The 18,752-nt window shown below is 42.5% G+C and overlaps 1 protein-coding gene across 7 annotated transcripts in view; it reads right to left on the reverse strand.

Moving 5' to 3' along the window:
* The window catches only part of TNRC6C (trinucleotide repeat containing adaptor 6C), a 115,924-nt gene that overhangs the window by 78,802 nt on the left and 18,370 nt on the right, over positions 1-18,752 (reverse strand). The window contains exon 1 of one of the 7 annotated variants that reach the window (XM_059878356.1): positions 1-18,752. This exon is cut by the window's right edge and continues 15,333 nt beyond it. The exons of the other annotated variants lie outside the window; for them this stretch is intronic. The gene's annotated coding sequence lies outside the window, so the exon portion shown is untranslated. 7 annotated transcript variants of the gene reach the window in all.

Below are 18,752 nucleotides of genomic sequence, written 5' to 3' on the forward strand. Positions count from 1 at the left end.
CTTCTAGGAATCTTTTCATGTTAAAAGGTGCAGAGACACTAAGAAATCTGTGTTTAAATATTCTTTCAAAGCACAGTCAAGCTCCGCGAATGATGCACTGGTGCTGGAATCACCACGCAGTTGCCACATGTCTAGGGAAAAAGGGAACAAATAAAAACTAGGAATGCCATGACTGCTGAAGGAAAGTTACATGGCTCAAAATAGCCAGGAGTTAAAACTCCCCTCCAGGTCCTCCCCACCATTCTATGCAAAACAAAGAACTCTCTCACCCGAAGGGGGTAAAAAAAGAAAAGGACATTAAGGTTGATTAAGCCCAGCTCCCAGCCAGTCCAGCCTCTGGCCGATCTCCAGGATTCCTTGTCCCAGCCGTTTAAGAGATAACTACTCCGAAAAACCTTGGAGAAGAACAGGCCGCCTGAAGACAGCAGCTTTCCACATATATGCCTATATATACTACTCTTCTCTTGGGCTAGTGCAGCAGCTCGCTAATCTGGCTGCTGCCCCTTCCCGCCTCATTAAAGGTGATCTGTTCCTGGAAAGTGCCGGTCTTGGTCTTGTTCCGAACCTCGCCTTCTCTAACTCCCTTACCCTACAGCTGCCCCACTTGTGCATGCTTTCTTAATCTACAGCACAATGAAAGCCTTCAATTATCTTCTGATATCAAATTTAATAAGGTAGGCAAGTAGAGCTACCTTTTAAAAAAAGGTATTCTATAGAAGATGGAATAAAAATGATTTTTGCTTAATTTTATTACTCTGAAAGTTATATTAATTAGAACCACCTATTCCCCTAGCAGTACAGTTTAGGGGCTTCCCCTGTGGCTCAGCTGGTAAAGAATCTACCTGCAATTCGGGAGACCTGGGTTTGAGCCCTGGGTTGGAAGATTCCCTGGAGACAGGAAAGGCTACCCACTCCAGTATTTTTGCCTGGAGAATTCCATGGACTATACAGTCGCAGAGTTGGACAGGACTGAGCGACTTTCACTTTCATGGTATTGAAACAAAATGCTGAAAATAAACATCTCATGTAGCCCTGAGGTACCTTACACTTTCCTGCCTGAGGTCATGTTTCTGTGACTAAAGCATGATTCAAATGTTTGAACTTTAAGAAAATTTCATCTAATATTCCACCTAACTAGCACTACTTTCTTCTATCTCCTGGTATACAATTTATGCCATTTTTCATTTATAATTTTTTTTAACAGCATTGAATCTCACTTTTATTTATAAAGTAATACATGCTCATGAGAAAGCATAAAGAGTACAAAAGATATGTAGCAAAAAGAGATTCTTCCTTCTCCAGGGTTCACAGGCTCTCTCCATGGAGATAACACACACTAAGAACATTCTCGATGTGACTGTATAGTCGTGTACCTTTAAAAATGCCTGCATTCTTGTATCTTGACTTATCAATTTGAGATGTTAACAGTTTGCTGCTGCTGCTGCTGCTAAGTCACTTCAGTCATGTCCAACTCTGTGCGACCCCACAGACACAGCCCACTAGGCTCCTCTGTCCCTGGGATTCTCCAGGCAAGAACATTGGAGTGGGTTGCCATTTCCTTCTCCAATGCATGAGAGTGAAAAGTGAAAGTGAAGTCGCTCAGTCCTGTCTGACTCTTCACTACCCCATGGTCTGCAGCCTACCAGGCTCCTCCATCCACGGGATTTTCCAGGCAAGAGTACTGAAGTGGGTTGCCATTGCCTTCTCCGATTAACAGTTTAATTTCTACTATGACGGAAGTGGATGTGGTTCTTCAGTACCCCAGTCTTCCACCCTATCACCTGTTGTTCAGTCGCTCGGTCGTGTCCGACTCTTTGTGACCCCATGGACTGCAGCACGCCAGGCTTCCCTGTCCTTCACTGTCTCCTGGAGTTTGCTCAAGCTCAAGTCCATTAAGTTGGTCACTGCTGCTGCTGCTGCTGCTGCTAAGTCACATCAGTCGTGTCCAACTCTGTGCGGCCCCATAGACGGCAGCCTACCAGGCTCCCCGTCCCTGGGATTCTCCCTGCAAGAATACTGGAGTGGGTTGCCATTTCCTTCTCCACTATGAAATTAAATCAATGAATGGCATTTGCTTTAAAAGCAGTATGTTAATGTTCGATGCAGAGCTAGGTAGTACACGTTGTGGACATTTAACCTGTGTAGCTGCTTTTCCCAGAGTTCCTAGTTGTCTTTCTTTCCCTCTTGCTCTATCCTCCCTATAAAAGTTCTGTTTTTGGTTTTTACATATCCGCCCTCCTCCAGTTTAACAACAGGAGCCCTCTCCTCAACCACATGGCCCAAACTCCCTTCAGAGCCCTGGTCCAGGTCCGCTCTGTGCTGGGAGCACTATGCTAGGGTTTTCTAAGATCCTCCAGTCATTTCATTTTTTAAAAAATTTTAATTGTGGTAAAATATACATAAAATCTGCCATCTTAAACCATTTTTACGTGTAAAGTTACAGTCCCATGGTTGTATAACCCATCTCCAGAACTCTTTCCATCTCGTAAAACTGAAACTCTGCCTATGAAATAACTCCCCACTATCCCCCCCATCCCCAGGCCCAGACAACCACCCGTTCTATTTTCTGTTTTTATTAATTTGCCTATCCTAAGTACCACACTGTGGTTTTGATTTGCATTTCCCTCCTGATAGTGGTGTCAAGCATCTTTTCACATGCTCTGGGACCTTTGTATCTCTTTCTGGAGCCTGCTTTCATTATGATTTAATTGTTCCTTATATGTAACTCTGTATCACTGTGTCATTTCCATCAGTGCAGTGGGAAAGGAGAAAACAGACTAAGCAGAAGGAACAGTGTGTGCAAACTCATCACTGCCCACCCATGAATGCTGACCTGAACTTATTAACTCCATCATCCTGTGACCTCCCTTGTCTTCCTCCTTGAATGATGCCCTCAATTATGCTGGAATTGAGCATAAATTCTAGGTCGAGAATCAAGTTTGAAGGCACCACGCCCCTGCATTCCAGCATCTGCTACCTACTTAAGAGATGTCTGATGTCGTTTTGCTTTTTAGTTCTTTCTAGGTGATTTCCTCCCAAAGCTTCCTGTCACCCCCAGGATTCTGAAATTTCATGATGATGTGCACTTCAGTGTCTTTCTCCGCCATTACTGGTGCTTAGTATTTGGCTGATGTTTTCAATATAGAGGTGGTACTTTCGGTTCTCTGCTTTATTGAAAACATCTTCTGCTTTCTGAACAACATATTAAGTCTATTAGATGGATCATCATAATTTACCTTTATGTTTTCTACTCTTTTTTTGCTACTGTTGCTCTCAATTTTTAAAGACTTGATCTTTCAAGTCCTTCTACTGAGTTTCCTATTCCATGACATTACAATTTTACATTAACTTTCTTGTTTTTTAGTTGCTCTTTTCCCACACCACTGTGTTCTTGTTTTATAGATACAAGTCACTTTTTTTATGCTAGCTGAGGGGATTAATTAGAATTTATCTGAAGTTCTTTCAATTTTCTGCATTGTTTGTTTCCTTTCTGGACACTACCTCCCTAAGGAGGCTCCCTTTGATGTGAATCTTTTCTCAATTGTCTGGTCATCTTTGGTTTGACCATTCAAGGTGCCAAAAAACCAATTAGTACACAGGGAGCTCAACCTGGTGCTTGGTGACAACAACCTAGAAGGGTGGGATGGGGTGGGAGGTGGGAGTGAGGTTCAGGAGGGATGGACTACGTATACCTACGGCTGATTCATGGTGATGTACGGCAGAAACCAACCCAACATTGTAAAGCAATTATCCTCCAATTAAAAATAAATAAAGTGATTCGTTTTGAGTGCATGGGGCTGGACTTGCTTCCTCATGGGCTTTGCTTTAGGAAGACTGGTTGGGGAGCTGGCTAGTTTGCTAAAGTAGCCTCAAAGAACAAAACATGCAGCCTTTCCCTTGATCACAAAGGGTGAATAAAGAGTGTTTTATTCAAAGTATTAACTACTAGATCTTAAGCATCCAGAACTGCTCAAACATTAGATGTCACTATTCTACATTCTGACCATAACCTCCTACGCTTACTCCTGTTTCCACTGCACCCGTTCATTATCTTTACGGAAACCTCCTGTTCCCTGACTTCCACTTCCTTGTCAGCTATTTTCATCTGCTCCTTTCCTAGAAAGCCTAAACCTAAGATCATCTCATATGTTCACTACACAACTAGCATGTGCTATTTACCATGGTAGGTAGGCATCAGGGACAAACAGAAGGGCTGACTCACTTAACAGATACTCTCTGAACAGTGGCAGTATAAGCCCTCTGGGATCACAGCAGTGACAAGGACGGGTTAATACGCTTTTCAGGCTATTCATATAAATAATGCCTCAAACAAATGATGACTATTACAACAGTGAGATGACACAATGCAATGAGAGCTTAGAAGTCTGCTGGGTGACGCCCCCCTGCTCATGTTATCTGGTAGAGCTAAGGCCCTGCTTTTAGGGAACACTGTGTGTTTCCTCCTGTACTCTGGGCTGTAAGTACCTTGGGGGCAGGACTGTCTTCTGTCTCTGTGGCACTGAGAAAAAAAGCCTGTCATCATGCAGGACATTGCTGGTACCAATTTCTGGTCCATAAACTCAGGTGAAAAAAAATTTTTTTAACATTTTTATTTGCCGCATCAGATCTTGCCTTGTAATGCTCAGACTCACTGGTTGCAATGCGCCCGCTGAGCTGTTCTGTAATGTGTGGCATCTTACTTCCCCAACCAGGAATCGAACTCGTGTCCCCTGCATTGCAAGGTGGACTCTTAGCTCCTGGACCACCAGGGAAGACCCTCAGGTGAAATTTATACTGGAAGAACATCTTCAATAAGTGTACTTTCTTTCCCAGGGAAACTTTATTTCCTGAAATGACCAAGTAATATTTAATACATTTCTATCTACCTTTTGAGGCTAGTAAAATATTATAAACTGTATTTTTTTTTTTTCCTGTGTGGAGAAGTTGTGAGGTGGATTTACAAGTCAAGCTGTATGGGAAATAAAGAAGAGGGATGGCCAGGTTGGGAAAACTGCATTTTAAAATTTTAATTAAAAAATATTTATTTGGCTGCACAGGGTCTCAGTTATGCACAAGGGATCTTTATCTAGTTCCCTGAACAGGGATTGAACTCCAAGGCCACTGGACCACCAGGGAAGTTGCTTAAGTTAAATTTCAACTTAAAACTTTCATTTAAATATATATGGTTTTACACACAAGTGTAAATATAATCTTATGCATTTTTCCCAATATAAACTTTGCTTTTGTTTCTCATTTGCCTGGCATCCCCTTACTCACTTTCTTCTCTCTCCACACCCAAGTCAGCGGTCCACTCTCCTCCGCCTCCCTTCCAGATAACCGATGAAGCCACTGAGTTCATATTCTTCTGAGCCTTTTGCCACGTTCATGTAATTATATGGAATCATACACATTTATGTATTTTTGCAAAGGATTTTATCTGATCATTGTTTTGTCATACAGAGATCGTGTTATATACCTTTTTTTGCATCTTGTTTTCCTCATTCAATGTGTCTCTCTCTTTCCTCATCCATTCTCCCAACTGACAGACCTGGTCTATTTAATGATGATATCTCATTATTACTTTATTTTGCATTTCTCTGGCTATTAGCGAGACTTAGCACTTCTTTTCCTTTCTTTTAAAAAAAAAATCTTTTACTTTTGGCTACATCAGAGCTTAGCTGCGGCACGCGGGCTCTTCACTGCAGCACACAGGCTTCTCTCTAAGCTGTGGTGCGGCAGCTTAGCAGCCCCACGGATATGGGAGCTTGGGCTTCCCAAGTGGCGCCAGTGGTAAAAAATCTGCCTGCCAATGCAGGAGGTGCAGGAGACCCAGGAGTGATCCCTGGGTCAGGAAGATCCTCTGGAGGAGGAAATGGCAACTCACTTCCAGTATTTGTGCCTGGAAGATTGCATGGGCAACAGAGCCTGGTGGGCTACAGTCCATGGGGTTGCAAAGAGTCAGACCAGACTGTGACTGAGCACGCACGTGTGTGAGATCTTAGTTCCCTGACCAGGGATCAAACCCACAACTCCTGCTTTGAAAGGCAGATTCTTAACCACTGGACCACCAGGGAAGTCCCTAATCTATCATTTCTAATGGCTACAAAATATTAGATCAGATCAGATCACTCAGTCGTGTCCGACTCTTTGCGACCCCATGAATCGCAGCACGCCAGGCCTCCCTGTCCATCACCAACTTTCGGAGCTCACTACAAAATATACCATGGTGTAAATGTTATCATATTCTATTTTGCTTTAAGTCTTATTAAATGTTACAATATTGCTCCTGGTTTTTTATGTCTTGGTGTTTTGGCAGTGAGGCCTGTGGAATCTCAGCTCCCTGACAAGGGATCAAACCCAAACGCCTGCACAGGAAGGTAAAGTCTCAACCACTGGACCACCAAGGGAAGGCCCCCATACTCTACCCTGTTATTCCTCTATTTATACACATTCACTTCATTTCTAGTTTACCACCACCACAATAACTCCAGCTTTAGTCTATCTGGCTTCTGCTAAAGAAAACAGCATTGCTTCGATTAGTGGTACAGTTTATGCTTCAGGAATAGTGGAAACTAGGAAAAGAGAAATCTGATATGGGGCTCAACTTCAGGACCCAGAGCAAGTCTGAAGGGCCAAAGTGGACATAGATTATCTGTGCTTTGTGTGGGGAGACATACAGTAATGTGTCCCTACTCTACTGAATGCTATTGGAAAGAAAATATTTTTAATAATCTGGATTTTCAAGATGCATATTTCTTTTATTCTCAAATAGTTTAGCAACCACCGGATTAGAAGGCTTTGGGTGGAGAAAGAAGCCACTTATATTTTGGAAGCAGCTAGAAAAAGAAGGGAGGGGAGGCAGGAGACTGCCTGTAAGTGGAGACTCTAGGTATCAATCATCTCAGTATTCCCAGTTAACTACACCTTCTCCCAGAGAAACATGGTTTGAAAGATGAAATTATGGCTGGAGATGTAGCTACCCTATGCAGAGGTATTCTAGGTGGAAAGTGTTCCAAATTCCAGTGTTTTATTAGTTAATTACTATCTTTTTGCATACACACAAAAGAGGGTGGGCTTGTTTTGGCTGGGAGGTTTAGTCACCAGAAACTGTAACCCAGTTCCACCTGTAGGACACATCACAGTTTATGCTCTGAAGTCATACTGGTTGGACTCCAATGTCATGTCATTAAAATATTCAGTAATTCAGTGTGTGTGCACGCACTAGCTAATTTAATTAGAATTTCCTGGCAGTGTTTATGTTAGGAATAAATGTTATCAGGCAAAATTGAAAAAGGAAGGGGAAAGAAGTGGTATCCTGTCCAGTCGTCACAGAAATATTTCAGGTTCTTAACTTTTCAGAATGTGTTTGAATACCTGCTATCTGTAAGGACATACTCGCTTACACCCTTCTAGGCAGTACGAAAAGGATAAGATGTATTAACAAAACAGCCTTAGACCTTGAAGGGGCACAGACTCTAACAGGAAAGTGACAGTGAGGCTGGAATTATGCTTAATACTCGACAGAGTATGGAAATAAACAGAATAATGGAGTAGACGGCTTAAGCTTGAGATTCAAAGTCACAGAACCAGGTTCTAAAGTAGGTCACTGGCATAGGAGGTCAAGAACCTGGAGTCTCAAGTATGGGCTGGACTGCATAAAAAACCCACACAGCTGTTCAGCATGATCCCAAGAGGTGGGGTAGAAAAGGGTACCACAGCTCTGACAAATATTAACAGGAGCAGAGGGTGGAAAGAAGAATTTTTATTTGAGGATCAAAGAATACTGTAGTCAAGGAGAGTCTAAGGTCTCCTGCTGGTCACACCCTTGTATGATGCCCTCCCCATGAGCATGGGAGGAGCCTATGACTTGCTTCTCACCATTAGAATATGGCAAAGGTGGTGGAATACCGCTTCCCTGACTACATTAGAAAGCTCCATCTGTGTTAGCAGACTTGCTTTAGCTCCCTTTCAGGGGTCAGCTTTGAAACAATAGCTGCCATGAATTCTACTGCTACAAGGAAATGAATTCTGCCAACAGCCCGAGTGAGCGTGGAAACCCACCTTTCCCCAGTCAAGCCCTCTCTCCCATGAAAACCCAGCCCTGGCCTTGACTGCTAACCCATGCTTAGCCACCTCACCCTCAGAAATGGTGAAATAATAAATGTGCATTGCTTTCAGTTTGTGGTAGTCTGTTATGCAACATAAAAAACTAATTAGGTCATGCTGTAAGACTTTGGGGGCCACTCAAGATGGAATAAACCCACCGCAGCCTCTCTGCTACTGACTATAACAAAAAACTGGATGAGGCACAATACACACACAAAAAAACCCAAACTGTCAAAAGTAAACAAAAGCCAGTCAGCCAGGTGGAGGAGTCCGAACTTGGGGAGGCGGCCGTATGGGGGCGAGCTTCTCACTTCCCCTTCTTCTCTTGCTGCCTATTTGTTGTTATTTTGACCGGAGGTCGGCTCTGGTCACAGAGCTGTGCTGTGGCGGCCCAGGCAGCTGACGCCAAAAGAACCTCATCTTTCTGAACAAAGAACTAGGAAAATGAGCTCCTGAGAGCTAGAGAGTGTGGCGGACCCAGAGAGCAATCGGCTGGAGGAGCCCCCCAGACTCTGTCCATCAACTTCCAGTTCCGGTTCCCCTTCGAGTCATGCATGTGTGTGACAGACCCCAAACAGGAGCAAAGGTTTGGAAAACTGAACTATAATTTCAACTACCCTCCTGCTCCCCGCAGAGTCCTGAACTAACCCTTGAGTGGCACACACGTGGGCCCGGCCCAAGGCAGCACAGCATAGTGAAGGCTTGGGAAACTGAACAACCTTCGAATCACTACCCACACAGCGCCAGACGGGCTTTGTGGTCTGAACCTAACTGGCTTGATTGCCTGCTAAACAAAAACAAAATAAAGTAAGTAACAACAACAACAAAATCAACATGCTCCTGAGGAGTTTAATAGCACTCAAGGCCCATACAACATATCCAGAAGGTCCCGGATAAAACTCAAAATTACTCTTCATACAAAGAAACAGGAAAATGTGGCCAAACTGTCAGGACAAAACTCCGGGGATGCTAACTCCCAGGTGACCTGGCTGTTGGAATTATCAAAGCCTTTAAAAGTTATTATAACTATGCTCCAAGAGGCAAATAAAGGTAAATGCCCTGGAAACAAATGGGAACACAGATGTTCACAACAGATAAACAGAAACTATAAAACAGAACACAGTGGAAATTTTATTTATTCATTCACTTATTTTTCATTTTTTGGTTTGCAGGATCCTACTTCCCTGACCAGGGAGCAAACCCTTGTCCTTGGCAGCAAAAGCGCGGAGTCCTAATCACTGGACCACCAGGGAATTCCCTCAGGTGGAAACTTTAGAACTGAAAGACCAAATATCCGAATAAAAAACTTCACTAGATGGGCACAATGAAAGAATGGGTGAGAGAAGAGAATTTGTGAACTTAATTTGAGCACAAGAAATGATCTATCTGAAGAACAGACAGAAAAGAGATAAGAAAGTGGAGTCTCAGGAAGCTGTGGGATAATACCAAAAGACCCAACACTCACGTCATTAGGGTTCAGAAGTAGAGGAGAAAAAGACTGGCGAAAAGTAGAGGAGAAAAATAAATCTGAGAAAATAATGGTGGAAAATGTCCCAAAGTTGGTGATATATATAAATTTACAGATTCAAAAAGCTGTGTAAACTCCAAATGAGATAAACTCAAAGAAAAACCACACTCAGACATATCGTAATATTAAGTACAAGCAGCCAGATTCAAACGGATATGTGCTGCATAGTTCCATTTACATGACAAACTGGAAAAAGAGAAAAATCAGAGGAACATAAAACAGACCTGTGATTGCCTGGTGCTGGGAACGGAGAAGACATTACTACAAAGGGACAGAGCAAGGAAAGGAACTCTTTGGAGGATGCCAGAACTAGTCTGAATCTTGATTATGACGGTGGCTATATGCACCTATAAACATGACATGTACACTGTATGGATTCATTGAAACTTATAAAACTGTGCACCAGAGACTGAACTGAACTGTATGTAACTTTTTTAAAAAGTGAATAAAAACAAAAATAAACAAAAGCAACAAAAGTAATGATTTGTAAATGGTCACACCGGAAAATGTTGAATCCCTCTCTCATGCAACTCCTTCCCTCTCCATTCCTGGCCTAATGAGAGATGGGGCTTCAGCTGAATGGAGGCGGGGGGGGGGACATGGAATGAGTTGGGAAGAGTACAGAGCTCAAGATAAAGGTCTTCATTTTCCATAGACCAGGGTACCAAAAGGTACAGAGGGAAGCTTTGGAGGAAAGGACGAGACGCTGATTGGGAATGCTGACTGCAGGAACCTTTACTTTGGAAGGATGCAGAAGCATCACTGAGATCTGAGCAGAGGCATGGCAGAACCAGCGGGCCTCAAGGTATTCCAAAAGAACTCTGACACTGGTTTCATTTAGTGCTAATATGGACTTCAGCTCCAGGATTTCTCTCAGCACTTACAACTGTGGCTAAAGCACCAAACCAGAACAAACCCAGCAGCACCCTCAGTGGGAGCAATCTGACTGACCAGACTTCTGATAAGCACACGTGTGCTGCCTGCTATCTAACCACTGAGACACACAGCCACTTCCCTGTCCCACCAGCCCTTCCCAACATCTTGCAATCTTCTTCCACTGGCTTTTTATCACAGAAAAATGATGTTCCCCATCTGGTAGGCTTTTCTCTGAACAATGAAGGTGATTACCTCCATCCGGTATTTTTGCCGCTCAGCTTCCTTTACTCCCCGCATTGGAAACTGTACTCCAATTTCCGCGAGTGCCAGTCCTTCTCTCATTCTGAGGCTCCAGAGAGGCGTCTGGCCAGTCCAAAAGCACTGCACTTCCTGGGCCACGGTGCCTAGATATAGGGCGACTCCATGCCCCCCACAGGATCACAGGAATGGAAGTCGAAGGCCTTGACCACAGAGGTTCTGGAAATGAAGCTTACGCCGAGGGACAGAAGCTAAGAAGCGGAGTGAGAATTAAGTCTTGGTAATATATATCCTTTGAGCCAAGGAACAAGTCGCTCCTGTGGCCTGCTACCTATGAGTCCAATCAAGACACTTCCTGGAATGTGAATCCTGACATGAGGGGCAAGCAGCTGAAGCAGATCCATCTCAGAGACCGTGACCTCCAGACCTGCCCACCAGCACTTGCCGCCTAGGCTCTGCAGGCTGTGGAGACTGGCTTCTCAGCTTTTCCTCAATGATGTCAGCCACCTCTTATCCTTCCTAAGTCCTCCTTCTACTCCCTACTTAATTTGTAGAGTCACTTTCTGTTGCATGTAACCAAAGAATCCTGATAAATACAGTTTACCAACAATTTATTTAATTTAGACTTATAAAAGTGCTGACTGGATCTAGCACTATTTAATTAAGATTCTCAAAACTAATCACATTCAGGAAACATTCTTATCGACTACAAAAGCTGCTTTAAAATTACTGTATCACATACCAATTACAAATATACAGGTTAAAAGTAACTTTTCTTGAGGGGGCCGGGCCATGCAGCATGTAGGATCTTATTTCTCTGACCAGGGATTGAACTCACGCCTCCTACAGTGGAACTGCAGAGTCTTAACCACTGGACTGCTAGGGAAGTCCTTAAGTACCATTTTGTGAAAACCTTTTCTTTATTTCATTTCTGTTTAAAGTAGACTCAAATTAAGTCAGAAAATGACACAATTTTTATTGTTGCTCCACTTTCATCATCAGTTTTCATAATGATACTTGAATATGTGTAGTTTAAATATGCTTAAAATAATAGACACAATGCTCCAACCATCTCACAGATACAGGCGTCCCGGCTGGTACATTCTGGTATGTAAGCGACAGTGAAGTGAAAGTCGCTCAGTCCTGTTGACTCTTTGCGACCTCATGGACTATACAGTCCATGGAATTCTCCAGGCCAGAATACTAGAATGGGTAGCAGTTCCCTTCTCCAGGATATCTTCCCAACCCAGGGATCAAACCCTGGTCTCCCGCATTGTGGGTGGATTCTCTACAGGCTGAGCCACCAGGGAAGCCCAAGAACACTGGAGTGGGTAGCCTGTCCCTTCTCCAGGGTATCTTCCAGATCCAGGAATTGAACTGGGGTCTCCTGCATTGCACGCAGATTCTTTACCAGCTGAGCTGCCAGGGAGCCAGAAGAGACAGAGTGGTTATTAATAATGATTGGGATTTCACTGAAATTTTAAAATAGGTACTATGTAACCAATGACAAGAAAGCTTGACCAAGAAGCATCTCCTGACTACTAAGGAACATGGAGGTGGGGAACCGCGCTATTGACTTACTGCCGCCCAGCTTCACACTCAGTTTTTTGCCAGCTCTGTGAAGACCAGGACCTTTAAACATTTTCCTTTGCCAGCTGACAAGACGTTAAGCTTCTTCAATAGAGGGTGCTAGAGAGACACAGCAGGAAAAGAGTTTTGCTCTTGGCTGACTCCTATAGACCCCTCATTCTACTGCTCTGAGGAACTTCCCAGCAGTTTCCTCCCAGCCCAACCTACCCCTAAGCCTCCTCACCACCTCATCATGCTCATGACTTTTTTGCCATCCCTGAGTCACAGCTGTACCCTCTCCAGAGGTCTGGACCTCAGCCAGGAAGCTCTCACTGGGCACCCCATCTCAGCCCTGGAGGCAGTGGCTACTCCTCATTCCACCGTGCCTACAAAATTTAAAGCTTTCTCTATTTCTAATTAGCAAATCCCTCATTACTCCAATCCCCTGTTAGAGTCATTGTTGTTTAATCGCTAAGTCGTGTGACTCCATGGACTGAAGCCCACCAGGCTCCTCTGTCCATGAGATTTCCCAGGCAAGAATCCTCGAGTGGGCTGCCATTTCCTTCTCCAGGAGATCTTCCCAGCCCAAGGATTGAACCCATGTCTTCGGCATTGGCAGGAGGATTCTTTACCGCTGAGCCATCAGGGAAGCTCCCGTTAGAGTTGGGAAATCTTTATTAAACTTCCCTTGTTCATATTACCACTTGGTTTCTCTCTCCTGACTGACAGAAGAATCCTTAAATTAGAGATTATTTCAATCGTGTCATCAAACTGGAGACTTTAATACTGCCACACTAATGAATAAGTAGCATTCACAGACATGCCTAAATAACAAATAAATGACACCAAATATAAAACTACAAGTTAAATTTAATTAGTAACACACAGACCTCAAGTATGAAACCTGACAGGTGGGAAAGAGAACTCTATTTGTCTGAATTTGCCTAATATCACTTGCCCCGTAGTTTTTGTTTGATGCCATAGTATTTCTATGCTCTAAAGACTGTAATCCACCTGCACAAATTCAGAAAAGGTTCTCCTTCAGGATTAGGAAGTAGAAAGAACAAAGTCCCGGCACCATATAACCACTGGCCAGTCACTGAAGTGATGTAACAGAGGCCTGGGGTGGTTATCAGTGAGAGAACTAGACTGCAGATCATTTCCAGGGTAAACTGTATTTTAAAATGTTACAATTCTGTGGACTGAAAGGACTGTTAACTGTGGACTCAATTTTGGGAGCCACTAAAGTAACTTGTGCTCAAAGTTGGATTCTAATTTGGGAGAGCAGGCAAGTGCACAAGACCTGGGTGGAAATAGCTTTACGACAATCTGCACGAGGGAAAAGTCGAATAAAAAGAGATGATACCACTGTCACCGTCTACTCAGCCCCCTGACCCAGAAACATCTGTGGAGCCAGGGTTTGTATGTGAGGAGAGCAGGAAAGAAGGTCTCAAAGGTCTGTGCTAGAGTCATGAGCCTGCCTAAACGGTTTCTACAATGAAGCCTAAGGCAGGAGATAAATTCTGGGACCAATTGTATTTGTGCAGAAAAAACACAGGTACTAAAAGGACTGTTAACATTTCACATTAAAAATGTGAAATGCAAAGGCTCATCCCAGAAATGATTAGGAAGAAAACCTACCCGAAAAATACCAATTATTTAAAGAATTAAATTTTCTATTTTGTTCTTTAAACATACACTAGGTCCATATGACCAAAAACAAACAACAGAGTCTAGACAGACATCCTACGGGAACCTAATTGAGAAGAAGCGTGTTCTATAATTTGCCATGCTGCTCTTTACTCAAGGTACATGGACATGTATGACCTGGTGTCCAACACTATGTTCACACATCAGTTTAAAAGAGCAAATGTTTCTATTACTCTTTCAGTCAGCTCACTGCTAGTGGCCACCATTTTGGCTTTCTGATTTTTTTTTTTTTTTTGACAGGGAAGAAGTAGATTTATACTAATATAAATCTTGTAAGAGACGGAAGTGGGCAGGCAAGGGAACTCTGCCTCTGATTCAGAGTTCACCTCCTTAAAGGACTTTAACGGAACCACATCTGGCAATGGGTCAGTATAGGTGCTCAGAGCTAACCTTCCATCTGTCCTAAAGTGAAGCAATGAGCAACTTACTAAATTATGTTACAAATAATGATTCAATTCCTCACTGTCCTTTATGGCTCCTCATTAACCATGAGAACATGCACCAGTTCTGCAAAGGAAGAACTTTCCCTAACACTCAGGTCCAAAAGCAAGTTTTCCGGGGGACACCTCCCCCAGGTGACAGAGTCAGGAGCTGGTCCTCTCTTATGCCCCAGAACATGCACACAGCCAAGAGTGTGATGGGAAAACTTGGGGAACTGCCCCAAACTCAGCAATTCTCTCGGCAGCCAAGGCTTTGGTCCAAATATGAAGGTTTCTGATGGTTTTGCTGAATGCAAAGATAAAACGTAGAAAATCAAACAATTCTCCAAAAATAACCAAGTTCAACTGAAAAATAAATACTAAGGCAGCAGCAGACAGTTTGAAGTTGTAGTCTTTGAAAACACTAATGATAGCAATAGCTGTCATTTACTAAACTATGGGCTCGAAGACGTTTTCAATAGTTGACCTCAATGACTCCTCAAAACAACTCTGTAGAAATCGACATCATCTGCGTCTTAAACGAGAGGCCCCTGAAACTCAGAGGATCTCAGTGAGTAGCCCAACGTAACACAGACAGTGACTCTTAAGCATGCACTCATTCATCAGGCACAATGCACCCCAAAAGAGCACACGTGTTTGTTGTATGCAATCCAAGAGTGACAGGAACGTGCTTCAGTTTTAAGACCTGACCCTACTTTTTGGAAATTGAAGATTCCAGTTAGGATCATCTCTTAGATGACACATTAGTTACAGTACTGGCACAGCCGCTATAAGACCCCAAAATACAACATCCTAAAGACGATTCTCCCCCAAGTCCAAAGGCTGGCCAGACATCTTTGCTCTGTGAAATTATCTAGGGACCCAGTTCTTTTCATTACTAGAAGAGGAAAAGAGGCACTGCAGAGCAAATCATTTCTTTTTGGTTCGTGCCTTAGAAGTTCATCATTATTTCTGTTTATATCCAGTTAACCAGAATGTATTCATCTCCCCGTTTCTAGACACAACTACAGCCAGGGAAATCTAGGTGTGCGCATCTAAAACTTCTTTCAAAAGGAAGGAGATAACGCCTTCCTGGGGAAAATTAACAAGGTTCCCAGTAAATCTTGCAGAACAAATCTGTTATAAAAATGCCAAATTTTATCCAATCTGTTTTCAAATATAAGATGCACCATTATTTCTTATGCACTAAGAAAGAAAAATGCTGCCAATTTCAGAGATGTTAAAAGTGGGAAAAATGGGTTTCTCAGAATAAATGAAATACAGTGTGCTCCTGAAACAACAAATCAAACCGATCTATCCTATGAAATTACTGGAAAAAAACCAATTAAACTTTAGAAAATAAATTATTATAGTTGCTATAAGATCATGCTTTATGATGATAATATAAATGTACAAATAAATATAGGGAAGCCATAACTACACTTCATAAATTAAAAAAGACACAACCAACTCAATTCTATGGGAAAGTCAGACAGCTACTTTCGGAACACATGAATATTTTGGAACACACAATTTGCTAGCAAAGGGTGCTGTGAGGGCACGTGAGGAGGAGGGGTGGGTGCTGGCCGAGTCAGGAAAGCATGGGCGGTTTCCCGGGGAGGTGAGCTAAGCTCTGAAGGATAACTAGCTGGACTGGCAGGAGAACAGCACGGACGAAGCTCTATGGTGGGAAGAAATGGAGCCTTTGAGAACAGCAAGATGACTAGAGAGCCCAAAGCATGGGAACAATGAAGAAATGGCTAAAACAAGTCTGGTGGGATAGACGTGGGTTAAAGTTTTTGGTCTTATTCTCAGAGCAAGAAGTTAACTGAAGAATTTTCAGCAAGAGAATAACAATCACATTTGTGCTTTACGAGATCATAAACAAGATAAACCCTGGAGAGGGACACACTAAACTGGAGGTGCCTGAGCATTAAACGGACGGGAGCTGGCAGCTCAATATATAATTCTGGATTCAGAGGAAAGATTTGGGCTGGAGAAAAATCTGAGGAGCTGCCAATGCAGAGATAAATCAAAACCACGGCCAGAGCTAAAACCAGGTCAGAAAAAAACTTCAGGAACGTCAGCATTTAAAGGTCAGACTTAGGAAGATGAGACTGTAAATCAAACACCCACCACTATTGACGCTTCCATTATTATTAATAACCGGCCACAGTATGTCAGACTGTTTTAGGTAAAAGGATATCCAGTGAACAAGATACATAAGCTTCCTCTTATTAAGGAGCCTACAGTTCAGTGAGTAAACAAAAAGCACAAGAAAAAAAGATAATTTCAGTTTGCAATAAATGCTATGAATAAAATTGGCACTGCAACTCAAATTCCATGATGGCACTGACATCAGTGATGAGATTTCCAAAATGAGGAGCAACTACTGAGAACATTCCAGACAAAGGCTAATCTTCCTTTGACTTACATGAGAATTGCTTTCCTGAGGAATTCAGATATATACTACAACAGCACACACAAGAAACTGAATACATGTAAAATAGGTTCTGTGAGAAAATAAAACATGTTTTCCCCCTACCTAAACATCCAGAGGACTATCCAAAGTCATGGATATGGGACTGGTCCAAGGACCACAGAACGCCCAGGACCCTTGGTTCATAACCCGCTAAACACCACTGCACCTGACCCCAGACACGCCACAGCCCTAAACACATCTCCCTGTTTCCAAATGCCCCCCAAAGGGGTCGGTACCCCCCCTTTTGAGAACCGCTGCTTTAAGGCAACAAAGCGCACAGGAAACGGAGATGCACTGAGGTCTCTGTACTAACGAATTCTAGTCTGTAGACACTTCCGTGAAGTGACAATCACTCTTTTTCACTTGATAGGTAACAGATGACCTTTGAACAACATGGTTTTGAACTGCACAGGTCCACTTACATGTGGATTTTTTCCAACGAATTCATACTATAGTACTACATGATCTGAAGCTGGTTGACTTGAGGACTGGAACCTCCTATACAGAGGGCCAACTGCAAAGTTACACACCAATTTCTGGCTGTGCAGAGGACCAGCGACTCAAACCCCGCACTGCTTAGGGATCAACTGTATCTGCCGTGTGCCCAACGCTCTGGTCCCTGCCTTCTCAGAGCTTACATTTTAGAAAATTGTAATAAACACACAACTACCTGAAATGAAGATGATCCAGAATGCAGCTCTTATATTTAGTCAACACACCCTAGCATCTCTCAGGCAAAAGTACAAAGAGTTTCCTTGAAAATTAATGTTATTTTCTTCATTAATTATCTGTAGTCATTTGTAGGCACATGTACCGTAGTAGAGATTTAAACATTCAGCACCCAACAGGTGACATCCAACCCTGAAAAAGCAACTGTGTACTTTCAAATCACACTGAAAAAAGTATTTATGGTCTGAAAAACAGTAGCACCTAGTGGAAAAGATACTAATTATAACCAAACCCTTTTGGACTCTAAATATGCTCAGAAAGAAAAGGAGGGAGCTGTGCATTTTTAATCAGGGAATCACTAAAATACAGGAGTGACTGCCATTGAGAACAGACTCGCAGATGGGCAGATGCAGAGAAGAAATTCTGATGTTGGGAAGAAGATGCAATAAAGAATAAAGAGTTGGTAAATACTTGTAAAAATAGCACAGTACCACTGGTATACAGTTGACCAGTCTTAATTTGCATTCTTAATAACCCTTGGTTCAGTTCATGGAATTTTCTAAACTTAAAAAAAAAGGATTAAACAAGCTTCACAAATGTAATTTTTAATGATAGCATGATATTTTCATTGTATAGATGGACCATAGTTTTTCTTAACAGTTTTCCCTGTTATTTATTTAGGTGTTTCCTTTTTATACTACTTTCATCACTAAACCTCTTTTGTGTAGTTTGTTCTGTATTTGTGATTATTTTCTTAACAGAGATTTCCAGAAGCAGACTAAAACAAAGGATATAATTAAGAGTTTCAATACTTATAGCCAAACTGTCATCCAAAGACATTTTAATAATTTTTATTTTTATTAGCTGACCACAATATATCCTCGTAAGCACTGAGTATTATAATTTTTAATCTCTGTAAATTAGATAGAAAAAGTATCTCACTGACCTTAATTTATAGTTCTTTGATTACTGTTGTTTAGTTGCTAAGTCATGTCTGACTTTGCGACCCCATGGACTGTAGCCTGCCAGGCTCCTCTGTCCATGGGATTTCCCAGGCAAGAATACTGGAGTGGGTTACCATTTCTTTCTCCAGGGGATCTTCCTGACCCAGGGATCGAACCTGTGTCTCATGCAT

This window comes from Bos taurus, chromosome 19, assembly GCF_002263795.3.
Source record: "Bos taurus isolate L1 Dominette 01449 registration number 42190680 breed Hereford chromosome 19, ARS-UCD2.0, whole genome shotgun sequence".
NCBI lineage: Eukaryota > Metazoa > Chordata > Mammalia > Artiodactyla > Bovidae > Bos > Bos taurus.